The sequence below is a fragment of the Stigmatopora argus genome, chromosome 1, assembly GCF_051989625.1.
Source record: "Stigmatopora argus isolate UIUO_Sarg chromosome 1, RoL_Sarg_1.0, whole genome shotgun sequence".
Taxonomy (NCBI): Eukaryota; Metazoa; Chordata; class Actinopteri; order Syngnathiformes; family Syngnathidae; genus Stigmatopora; species Stigmatopora argus.
Window position 1 is genome coordinate 9,476,010 of NC_135387.1, and position 13,248 is coordinate 9,489,257.

Genomic DNA, 13,248 nt, shown 5'->3' on the forward strand with positions numbered 1-13,248 from the left:
TGTTGCTTTTATCATGGAATACAAAATTAAAAATTGGTCATGAATCACAAAACATAAAATTGTACTGTACAAGTTCAAACCAGAGGTGGAAGCACCATAACAAGGCGACTGTGACGCAGAAAAGGAGACACACTCCGGGCACGGATGCATATTTGCCTCCATTCAAAAAAGGATTTACCGAATGGTAATTAGCTTACATTTACGACTCTGAAAACTACAGAAAATCTGGCGATTGAAAATCAAATAATTTATCATCTAAAATTAAAACCGTGATTTTTAAGTGGTGCAATTTCAGTAGCGATGCTGGCTGGGGAAGCAACACTGAAAATCAGTTTGGCAGCTCCACATGACAGCACGGCATTTAATAGAAATTATGAGAAACGTTATAAGTACAAGAAAAAAGTAGTATACAAAAATAATATCCTTAATAAGTACATACATTAAGATTTTGTTTATAAAATGAAAATCTAAGTGCATTGTTAATGGTCAAAATGTGAATTTTTCCCAGGACCTTTTCACTTATTGACATATTTGAATTAATTCCTGCCATTGACAGTGAAAGATGTCAAAATCATTTAAACTGGTAGGAGTGTCGTGAATGCTTATGCTTCAGTGCCACTGTCATTGGTAGACGCCCATTTTGGCTGGGGGGCTGTCAGATATGGTTCGGTGGTAGCCTATCCCAATCAAAAATGAATTGGACGTGTAGCGCTGTGGCAGCCTTAATCTTGGCCCTCATAGCGACACTCGATTATAATTGCGGTAAAATGTTTGAGGAGCACTGTTATAGGCCTGTAGGAAATGTTATGTTTCTGGGTGTCGTTGAGAAAATTAATGGCTGAAGGCTTTCATTTCATTTACTTAGCACAGTAGTTAATGTATTCCTGCCAGACACTTCCCCTCCTCATGAAAGCCGGCCAATACCAAAATCAATGCCAAACAACTCATAATTGATACTAAATCAACAACCCTATCCAAGACTCTGAAATATGATACTCCATCTGTTTGAAAAACAGATGGACAGAGTGACGAAGAGCTATAAAATGAAAACACCTAGTTGCATGTAATGGCAAGTTTGGTGTTTGCCAGCCAGGGTGTCACGAAAGTTCATCAGAGGTGGGATACCATCCAATTTCACTGAATTCTTCCAAGAATTACAGACACCTCGCTACTTCTCGCTGCTTCTCTACATCGCAGAGTTTATTCTGGGGAATTTTTTATTTTTTCATCCGTTCATTCATCTTCCATACCGCCCATCGTCGAAAGGGTTACGGGGGTTGCTGGAGCCTAACCCAGCTGTCTTCAGCGAAAAGCAGACTACACCCTAGACTGGTCGCCAGTCAGTCGCAGAACACACAGAGAGGCAAACGACCATACGCTCTCCCAATCATACCGCCGCCTGCGGGAATCGAGCCTGGGTCTGCCCGCAACGAAGTCAGGCGAGTGAGCCTCTACACCACGAGGCGGCTTATTTTTTAAATTATTTTTTTTAAAGTTCATAAAAATCTGTCTTACGCTTGCTACTAGGACTCAGAACTGAAGAAACATTTTTTTTAATAGGGGTGACCCTACTTTGCGGATTTTCACTTTTCGCGGGGAGTCCGATCCCCCCATTAACCGCGATAACCGAGGTGTTACTGTATTTAGTAATGGGATTCTTTGAATGTAGCAAAACATTGTCAAAGTCTAAAGAATAACATATTTCCTTTGATAAATAAGGTACAATGAACATGCATAGCATTTGCCAATGATTATCTGTATGTCATGCATTAAATTAAAAATGTTCAGATTTGATAGCAAATTAGTTCATTTACGAATAGAGATGAGATCACCAAGATTTCAATATAATTACTTTGCGACATTTATCTTAAGTGCTCTTTTGTCTTATTTGAAATTGTTTCCTTGGCTCGATAAAAGTCGAGAAAGACTGCTTGAGACCACTCGATGACACATTGCTTCACAATTCCTTCCTATTTGCAGAAGATGAGCACTAGTACTATCTACTTTTCTTTATAGGCATAAGGTGGTAGTTGACACAACTTATCTCCACTGGAGAATAAAATCACAAGGCATTTGACCGGGCTGATGAAACCCTTTTATCTTTCTCGACACAACAGTCAAATTAAATGAATTAGATGAAGACCATGCTTTGGCCCAGAATGCTGCAGGCATGCCACAATTTGAAAATTAAAGTCCAGAGACTTCTGGGCTGCTGAGAGAATTTTTATTCAATTGTAGGTTAAAAGCAAATAGCTGAGTTTAAAGCTTTCCAATGTTCTTTATAACTGCAAGATACCTGACTGTAAAGCCCCCAGAACACATTTTAACACAAATGAAGCCTGTGGTTGTTTCGCCAATATTACTCCCTCCCTTGCCTTTGACCCTCTAGGGTCTTTCAATCTTCACAACACAGTTTCTCCCAAGAACCCCCTCCAACCCGCTTCAGTGTAATTGCTTGTCAAGGCTGTCTGTGTGCCTGTTCCTCTTTTTGCTGACACACACCTGACAAGAAAACACATTTATGCACAAAATTGAAATTATAGACGATGTGAATAAAAAGGTGAAGGATACAAATACAATGGGGCAGTCCGAGATGATGAAGCCCAATCGCTCTTAGCTCTTTCTAAAGTTGGAAAAAATACAGCAGTGTATAATGATTATACAGTGGCTGTTCACTGATTGGGTAGAATTATTTGATTTGCAGACAGCAATCTTGCAAATAACCGGCGGTTTTCACCACTCAGTAAGAAACTACTGGATTTTTCCAGACCATAAATCATACCAGGAAAAGGACACACAACAAAAAGGAAAAAAAATCCCATTGGAGTAGAAGTTATATTTTTGGGCAATTTCTTATTTGATTAAAAATCAAGAACAAACATACATCAAATAACAATAGTAAAATGGAGAAAAACAGGTTAAAGAACCATCTGTTTTTCAGATAGCCTAAAAAAAGAACATGACAGGCTGTTGGTGTTCAGAGGAAAAAAAAAAGTAGGCTACACGAGTTAGTTGCAGGCCCAGCCAAACTATGAAAAAGATGCGACTTATAGTCCAGATAATACAGTAGTTGGACTCCTAAAATGCACAGAATGATAGATTTTTATTTTTTAAATTGTTTTATCTGTTTGTAAACCATGTTTCGACTGCATCTCTCGATATATACCGTATATGTTAGGGTTTTGGACGGCACGGCGGCTGAGTGGTTAGCGGGTCAGCCTCAAAGTGGGAGACCTGGGTTAAAATCCAGGTCGGTCCACCTGTGTGGAGTTTGCATGTTCTCCCCGGGCTTGCTTAGGTTTTCTCCGGGTATTCCGGTTTACTCCCACATTCCAAAGACATGCATGGTAGGCTAGTTGGACACTCTAAATTGCTCCTATGTATGAGTGTGAGTGTGAATGGTCGTTTGTGTCCTTGTGCCCTGCCATTGCTTGGCCACCATTTCAGGGTGTCCCTCGCCTCTGCTCCAAAGTCAGCTGGGATAGGCTCCAGCACCCCCTGGGACCCTAGTGAGGATAAAGCAGCTCAGAAAAGGAGATGAGATGAGGGTTTTTTGTGTTGGTCGCATTATTTGTAAGGAAAGTTGTTGAGTGGAGGCCTATGATTGATATTCCCATTAGGCATCTGACAAAGAGGAGACAAGGCTCAGATAATGAATTGTGACACATTAATGAGCTCGTCCGGCACCAACAATAGTCAATCAGCTTGCTCACTGCTTTACCTTCAGTAGCAAAGTAGGAAATTGCCATCACAAAAGGATTTGGTGCATGGAAGTTTGAGGCTAAACAGCCTGCAAACCAAGCACTACAGGAGGCTACTGGTGGAACTTGGTATGTATTAAAAATTACACATGTAGTATTGTGATTATGAGGGACCAGAGAAATTTTGAATTTTGCCCAGTAAAAAACAAACAAAAATAATAATTATGCAAAGAACTAAAATTTATATAATATATATAGTATATATGTATATATATATATATATATATATATATATATATATATATATATATATATATATATATATATATATAACCTATATATATATATATATAACCTATATATATATATATATATATATATATATATATATATATATATATATATATATATATATATATATATATATATATATATATATATATTTCTTTGACACCAACATCCCCTCACTGATACTTGTTATAGAGCAGGGGTTTCCAAACCCTGTCCAGTATATTTTCCACATCTGAATCAAATGATCAACTCATCAGCAAGCTGTCCAGGAGCTTGGTCACAATCATTTGATTTTGGTGTGTTGAAAGACATGGAAAATAGACTGGATAAGGGCCCTTGAGTACTGGACTTGGAGATCCCTGTTATAGAGACTCGGATAAAAAGAAAACCAAAAGAAACAGCATTATGAAAAAAACTAAAATTTATATATATATATATATATATATATATATATATATATATATATATATATATATATATATATATATATATTACTTTTAATATATTTATATATATATATATATATATATAATATATTTTTTATATATATAAATTTTAGTTTTTTGCATAATGCTGTTTCTTTTGGTTTTCTTTTTATCCGAGTCTCTATAACAGGGATCTCCAAGTCCAGTTCTCAAGGGCCCTTATCCAGTCTATTTTCCATGTCTTTCCACACACCAAAATCAAATGATTGTGACCAAGCTCCTGGACAGCTTGCTGATGAGTCGATCATTTGATTCAGATGTGGAAAATATACTGGACAGGGGTTGAAACCCCTGCTCTATAACAAGTATCAGTGAGGGGATATTGGTGTCAAAGACTGTGCCGTTCTTCGTGTCACCTTTTCTTTAGCGTTGATTTGGTAAACTTGGGTGGACACAGAAGAGAAGCAAGATACAAAATGAGTAGGTTTAGTACACATGACATGAAAATAATAAATAACCTGAAACACAGGTCCTACCTCATTCACAACTTCTGCCTTCTCGTCAATTTTGACAGCTTTCAACTCCTCCAACGTCACCGTGGCTTTAAACATCTACAAAACACCACCGCGCAATTATGAAATTGCTTATTTAACCATATTGATGCACGAATGACCCACATTCATTTCCCATGTTATTTCATCCTGGATGAGTTTTTCAGTCAATCATTTCAAATCCATTCATTTAAAAAAAAAATATCCCAAAAAGTCATCATTGCTTCTGTTTTTCTATTCTTACACTGGGAAAAATTGTTATTTTTACCATATCCTTAAACTTGAGTCAAAAATGACCCCTGTGCTATGGTTGAATGAAACTCACTTAGGTTTTGTCAAAACCATATTTAAAACTAAAAATGAAAAGGTCCAAGCCCTGAGGTCTTCCTACAAGAAAGTGAAGGCAAAACAAGCCCAGGGCAAAGGTATATTCTATAAGCATACCGTAATTACTCGAATTAAATGCGCACTCGAAAATAACACGCAGGTAATTTTGGGCCAAAAACATCTGGAAAAACGCAGTAATCGAATATAGTGCGCACCTAAAATTTCCCGCTGACGAAAATCAGAAATCTTACCTTTTTTTCTTCGTTTCACGATTGTTTTGTTCAAAACCGGATAGAGAAATCTTCAGGTACGAGCGTGTCGAGTGTCGTGCAGTTGGTGGAGTTATGCGTTTGAATTTTAGGGCAATAGATGATACACAGAGTGGACAAACATATCATGTAGACATGTTATGTTGCAATACCTTTTAGACTTCCTTGAACATTGACTACATTTCAATTGACAATACCATGTTTTAATTCAAATATCTATTGTCATTCTCAAACAAGAAAAGGAACATACAAATTGAATAAATAAATGATTTGAAGATATGCACAATGGAAAAGACTATCACATGTAACAAGGGAATGTACTGCCCCCCGCTGGACATATTTCTAAATACAAGTACGTACTACACTACAATGTAGTATTCTACTTTCCAGCTTATTAATGCAGGATTGTGATGTTTGTGAGGCTTGACGATCTTTAATATGCGTGTATTTTGAATTCAAAGTTGGAAATTGCACAATGTCCGTGCGTCAAAGTGAGTTTGACAATGCTTTTTTCGATCGAAAATTTGTAATTTATTTTAGTTATTGATTATAACACGCACCCCCAACTATTGGAATTAATTATATAGCAAAAATATGCGTGTTATATTCGAGTAATTACGGTACTTTTTATTCCTTACACCTCCCTCCACTGATGGCATTTGTGAGTGTGTTATCCATATACAGGTTCTTACTAATAAAAATAAACACCAAGCCAGTTAGTGTGTTTTCATAAAAAAATGGAATGTATCATAATGAAAAACAAGCCAATTGAGCAAAGCCGTGAATACTGAACGCCGGCATTTCATTATTACACGGAGAGAGAAAATAAAATATAAAAAATGACTCACTTTGCCGACAAACAGCTCGTAAAGGCGTCGAGAAGCTGCTCCATTTTGACCGTTTTGGCCACATTTTTGATGTTTCCCAGCAGTCTGTGCTCGTTGAGGAACTGAAAAACACTATGGAATGATTCCTTTTTAAACATAAAGCGCTAGAGGGAACACAATGTATCCAACTTGTTTGCAAACATTTTTCTGTCTCCAACCATGTGGGACTTCATCACGCAGCGAAGCATAGTTCCGTCAAAAAGCACTCTTAAAATGAGAACTGGGGCTTCGAACTACCCAAATGACAACGTACCAAATGCACTGCATTGTCCTGTGAGAACTTTATCAGGTCTTTCTTCAGTAAACCGTCACGTCTGAGGTGCTCTGCAGTCCACGACCTGGCTCCTGGCTCATCCGCTATTTTGAAGACTGGGGGTGGCAATTTGAACTCTGACCTCAGTCATGCGTACTAAAAATAGAAAGACAAAAAAATACATTGTTTTCATAATAATGTGTATTGGACTAATATGGAGCATAAAATAAAAGCATAAAATCTATCTCTATATCTCTTTATCCATATCCATATATATATATATTCATGTTTTATAAACATCAGCAAAGACACTGTGCTCTATTGCTTTTGTGTTATCTGCTTATACAGGACTATTTTGTAGCACTAAATCAATTTTCTGATTGTACCGAGGCATCACATTGATTACGAGGCGCTAATGACGTCTTTTTCTTGGATAAATTTCGTGCCATTAATGTTATTTTCAAATATCTTCCTGGCCAAGGAAGTTGTGTACTGATGTTTATGCAAATGTGCGTGGGTGTATTGATTTAAAAACCTTCTCTCCTGCTCCCTCCCAGGTTCATTGGGACACCCGCCACCCGACTGTGCTCCCATGGGAGCTCATTAGAATCAACAGAGAGGAGAGGCCCCCAGACAGGGTCAGGACAAACCACGCCACATGCGCTGCATAGTGATGCTTTCCGCTCCGTCTTCACGTCACTTTGCTTTTGGCTACATGTCAGTTCATGTGGGCCGATGGCAGTTGAGCGATTGGACTGCACGGGCACTTGACAACCAGCACACAAGCACACTCAAAGTACTAAATGCACACACCCATCCAATGGTGCCCTCAAATAGTTCTCCAATAGAGAAGTGTTATCAGAGACTTGTCACCTCCCTGTCCGATGTTTCTTGTGTGATGTGTGAAAATGAGAAGAGGGTCGCACGTACACACAGTGATCCACATGACCCTCATTAAAAGTTCATTAGTCTGTTGTGGATTGTAGGTGGGTGTTTGTTTGGTTTGGCATTTGCTTTGCGTACATGTGCAACAGTTGTCTGAGGACAATGAACTCACCCCAAATATTTGGAAATTGAACTGGACACATTTTTGTCACCGCCATTCTCAAAGGTGGAAAAGGCAATGGACACATTTTTGACTTTTACTCTGAGTTCGAAGATAATTGCTCCAAAATGGGCCTCATCATTTGGCTTGACTGAGATTATTATAGAAAATAAAGCACTCCCTTCAGGAACAGCATGTTATTTTCCTCAACACAACTATACAGTAGAAAATTACAATGGTCACAACAGTATTATCACAATATTGCTTAAGTAAAAGCAAACAAAAGGACCACTAGTACCCATTAGTTGTAAGCATCTTGTGTAGCTTCGAATTTCTTTTGGAACATGACTGAGTAAAGATAGTTTTTCCTTTGCTTAGACATGATTTTTCCCAAGGTTACTCTGGCTTCTTTATGCATCTCTAAAATATTCTCAGGCCAAAGGGGAAAAAGTGCACACATTCTAAAAATAATCTAAAACATCTACAGCATATGATACGGAATATCAGGGGTTGCCAAACTACTGGATTTTGTTCTAACCAATCCAGCACAGACAGTTTGACCATGCAATCAATTGTACAATGGCACTTGTAAAACACCAGATTGGTGAAAAGGTGTCTTCTTGTTTGGTTGGGCTTAAATCCTGCAGCTACAATGTGACCCTTTGGGGAATAGTTTAGACACCCCTGCTGCATATCCATGTCTTCATCAGATAAAATAATCTTATTAAATACTAAATTAAATGATACATTCTTATGCTGTGCCCTCCGATTGGCTGGTGACCTATTCAGGGTGTACTCTGCTTACAGCCCGCAGTTAGTTGGGATGGGCTCCAGCACCCCCACAACCCTCATTAGGATAACTGGGACATGAATGAAGATGAATGACTGATATTCTTATGTTTCACAGTAGAGAAAACACCAATGAGATCTAGTATTTCCATAAAGTTGAATGCCATCCCTGCTTTAGCCAATCAAATTGAGTCCCCCAGATTACTCATCCTTACTGTGTAAGTAGTAGTAAAGATTATTCCATGTGTACAGTACACAATTACCAATGTTTACACGCATCACTTTAATAATGATTGTGTATACAGATTTTTTAAAAAAAAAAGAAACCTACTGTCAAATGTCAATATGCCACAGTGTTTGATTTTGGCTGTACATACAGAGCATGGAAGGCCAAGGGCCAGTTGAAGAAATGGCTTCATGATATAAGGCAGGGGTCACCAACTCTGGTCCTCTCGGGCACCTATCTCGTCTGTTTTCCATGTCTCCCTCATCATACTCACTTGTATCAAATCATCAACACCCTAGCAATCTCTCCAGATGCCTGGTAACGATCCTGGTTATTTGACTCAGGAATGTTCGAGAAGGGAGATATGGAAAACAGAGTGGATAGGAGCCCTCGAGGACCAGAGTTGGTGACACCTGATTTAGGGAGACCAAAGAAGTGAAAAGGGCTTTGTCTTTGTCTCAGATGGGGAAGAGAAATACACCCGCAGATTCAATAGGTACAGTAACTGTTAACTGTTTCAAACTGTGGCCCACACTCAGGCTGATGGGAGTGGAGCCTAGTCGTAGTTGGTGGGATTGGGGGGTAAATATGTCACAGTCTCTGTCGTTTATCTGTTCATTTATTTTTGTGGGAAAAAAATCATGTATTCCATTATCAGAAGTCAGACAAATTCACGATTTGCCTAGCTAAATAATTTTAACAAAAGCTTTTTAAATTAGATAATGTATTTTGTATTTGTTTATTTTAAAATTTTCCTTGAGTCACTTAAAACCCTAACTATATTTTATCTAGTTTGATCAGGGTTTATAGACAAAACGTAAGCTTTTTCAGTCCTAGTTAGGCTGAGCACAATGTTGGATGAAAGGCCCAAACAGCGGGATATTATGCTGGATTGGAAGCAACTGGGGGTAGCATTTTATTGTTTTGAACGAGCCATGCACTCCACCGCTTTGTAATTAGGTGGCTAAAAGACTGATTGGCTGTCACGGGTAGTGCTGGCACTCCACTGCCTGAATGTCAACATTGGCTGAGCCCTTGTGTCTGAGAGAGAAGCGCACTCAGTTAAGCGCAGTGCACTGCGGGAGATGCTGTGACAAACGCTGACACATTTACAAAGCTATAAGAGAGAATGGGCATGCTTGTATATAAAGCAGACATGCTGATACACGTGCTCATCTTGATTCATCACAGACGTAACCTCATCATTGCCCCGGGTGCTTTTGATAATTAAAGCAGTTTTAAAGGACAAAAAGGTAACTACTGCTTACTGAGCTTTTTCTACAGACGTCTGCAGGCAAGCCTTAGTACTGGATGAAAGTGGGTGCAGGTGTGCAGTGGGCAGACACTCCCTTTGCTCCCGTCAAACAAATCAAAGAGCTTGGAGTCAGAGGGCAAAATACCAAAGAGGACTTTTTTTCTCTTAGTTACCATGCCAGCAACAACAGAGGCACTTTTTGTGCTTCATAACAATGATTTCTTTTACTCCTTTAAAGTTGTATGTAACACATGGCTAGGCCCCACTTAGCTACGAAGAGAAAGGCAATGGTAAAAACTTACATGTTTACCCACATTAAGAATATCCACAACATCTCTAAATCAATAGGGGATGGATATCATTACTATTAAATGTATTTAATTAATAATGCAAAATTAAGTGGTGCTGGACTGGGGAGTTAATCAGAAATCATTGCAAAGCACCCAAAATTCTCATGTTGTCTGTCAACATGATCTTGGGTAAATAATACAATTTTTTTCCCAGAGCATCTGCTTGTCTCCAGGCATGATGGGGATTTAACGGGTGTTGTTCTCCATGATGATTTATGATATGTTGTTATGAAGCCAGTGATTCTGAACAGCAGGAAATGTAGCGCCTGATGAACTGGCATTAGTTTAGCATAAGAGAATGGAATGGATTCTTATATCAACAACAACAACATCATAATAGGCAGATCTTTGTTGACATATTTTCAGCTCATGCGCAGTTGGTTACGTGACAAGAAGTCACAAACGTGTTTCCAGGCAATGGAGACGTGTCAAAATTTAGCAGGCAGAATCTCAAATGGTTAAACACTATGGTTTGAAGAATGGAGGAGGTTTAAATAAAATGTTAAAATATGCATTGGTAACAAAATTGAAGTAAATAAAAGTACTGGGTTATCATTATTGATGTTTTTCCAATTAAGTTAAGGCAATGTCTTTTGTGATGTAAAAAGCTGTGGTTTTGACACAAATGGTGGTTAATGGTTAGCGCGTCGGCCTCACAGTTCTGGGGCAGTGGGCTCGATCCCATGCTCACTGTGTAGAGTTTGCATGGCTTGAGTGTTTTTTTTCCAGGTACAGCAGTTTCCTCCCACAACCCAAAAAGATGCAAGGTAGGCTGTGATAAAAATTCCAAATTGCCATTAGGTATGAGTGCGAGTGTGAATGGTTGTCCGTCTCCTTGTGCCCTGCAATTGGCTGGCCACCGATTCAGGGTGTCCGCCACTTGGTGCCTGTAGTTAGCTGGGAGAGGCTCCAGCAGCCCCCGCGACCCTTATGAGGATAAGCATCTTCAGAAAATAAATGGATGTATGAATGGATAGCTTACTATGGAGATTGGATATTGTTATTATTTATTTTTTGGAAATGTTTTTTAAATAACATCCTACATATAATCAGTAAGATTTAGCATAAACAGAGGTAGCCACGCAAGCCGTGAAAGTGTTCATGCTAACATAGTTATTTTACACATTTGTTGCTCAAAGTGCTTAATAATACAATAAAGTAATGATATAATATTTGTTAAATTATATGTGAAGTTGTTCACTAAGCCCATGTGTGGTACACTAGACTGAATTCAATACATTTGCATGGCCGCCAGCTATTTCCGTGTTAAAATGCCTATTTATGGAACATTTATATCATCCTATTAAATATTACGTATGCTTAATACAATGACAGTCATAAATTTTTTATTGGAAAAAAATAACCACGACAATATGGCAAATGTAACTTCATTTTAAGACGTAAAAGGCCACCGAACTTTATGGAATAGTGTACCCCAATTGTGGTTAGGCTTACAGCTACATCTGTTAATGAACAATTATTGAGCAACATGTAATATGTTGGAATGCGCTATATAATCATGTAGATATAAGCTAATTTGGCAAAGCACCACAGATGTTGCTTCAGTTTTTCGCGGTCTCTTTACTTCGGAATTCAGAAAAAACAACAGTTGCCAAGCTACCAAATAGGTAGTAGCTTAGTTTCTATTATTGTTGCTGATGAAAATTGTTAAAATGGATCGCCGGAACTTTGCTTATAATGATGAGGAAGTGGGTTGGATGCAAGAAGCAAACGTCGTTGTTTAATGTAATTTTGAGCTGACATTTTGTCAGAGATTGGATGGCGACCAGTCCAGCATGTACTCCTACTATGGCATCAATTCAGATAAGAAAAGCTCCACAACTACACTTCTAATAAGAAAACATCTTGCTGCTGTAAAAGCCTTTTCACACTGCACTGAATAGTATTGCCTTTGACTTAGCCATTCATTGATTTTGTATTGCCAGCGCGATGACAAAACATTATGCCGCATTGTGTGAGTGGTTCAAATGAGAAAATGTTCAAATCTGAACATTAGCTCTTTCTGAAGACAGAAGATTTTAACATCATAACACCATGATATTTCTGCAAAATTGTTCAGTTACTAGGCATGGAGAAAATGTAGAAATTAATAGGCGTTCTATAGCTTTGGAACACAAGACAAATCGGATACAAAGAAGATGCTGAACATATCAAGCCAGCTGGAATATTTGTATAATGACAATAAAAGCATTCAATTCAATTCAATTCAACTAAATTCAATTCAACTCAATTCAATTCCACTCAACTCAACTCAATTCAGTTCAATTTAATGTATTCAAAACACTATTAATGGCTTAAAATATAGGCCTTTTTGTTGTAACTATTGTACATCCAAGGCAGCTAAAAAGGTACAATGCAGTATACTACTTAAATTTGGTAGCATAGCAACCAGGGTCAAACACAGACACCACTTGCACGAGGCCGCCATCCATGAAAACCAAGTGCAAATAAAGGCTACACTCTGAAATCGTCTCTGTCATCACAGCTTGTCGCCATTGGGCGCATTTGTCGTCATTTGGCAGCGCATTCAAAAATGAATCGGTTGGTTGACAGTGCACTCCGCTCCGTTAAATTCAGTGTGAAAAGGCCCATGCCATCTTGGCATCTGTCTTTTTTTCCAGAACTTTGTTTGAGCCTAAGGCATGTAGCAAGTATTACACAAGTTTTCACTTTAACTGGTAGAAAAAAATACACAGATCAACAGCTTGCATGTCATTAAAACTTCTCTTTTGAGATGTTTTTTTTTTTTATAAAATGGGCCTTTTACAAATTTTAATCCTCCTGGTCATTACATACTGTATGGAATCTACATGAATAAGATAGTTCGGCAGTCTCTTCGCCTTAGATGCAATATTAAC

The 13,248-nt window shown here is 38.2% G+C and overlaps 1 protein-coding gene across 1 annotated transcript in view; it reads right to left on the reverse strand.

The window, feature by feature from the left end:
* Positions 1 to 2,289: 2,289 nt before the first annotated feature.
* Positions 2,290 to 13,248, reverse strand: part of LOC144069312 (receptor tyrosine-protein kinase erbB-4-like) — a 161,008-nt gene continuing 150,049 nt past the window's right edge. The window contains exons 27-30 of the transcript XR_013298537.1: positions 6,705 to 6,860; positions 6,413 to 6,513; positions 4,954 to 5,028; positions 2,290 to 2,502 (exon numbers count right to left, since the gene is read on the reverse strand). The gene's annotated coding sequence lies outside the window, so the exon portion shown is untranslated. The remainder of the gene's footprint in view (positions 2,503 to 4,953; positions 5,029 to 6,412; positions 6,514 to 6,704; positions 6,861 to 13,248) is intronic.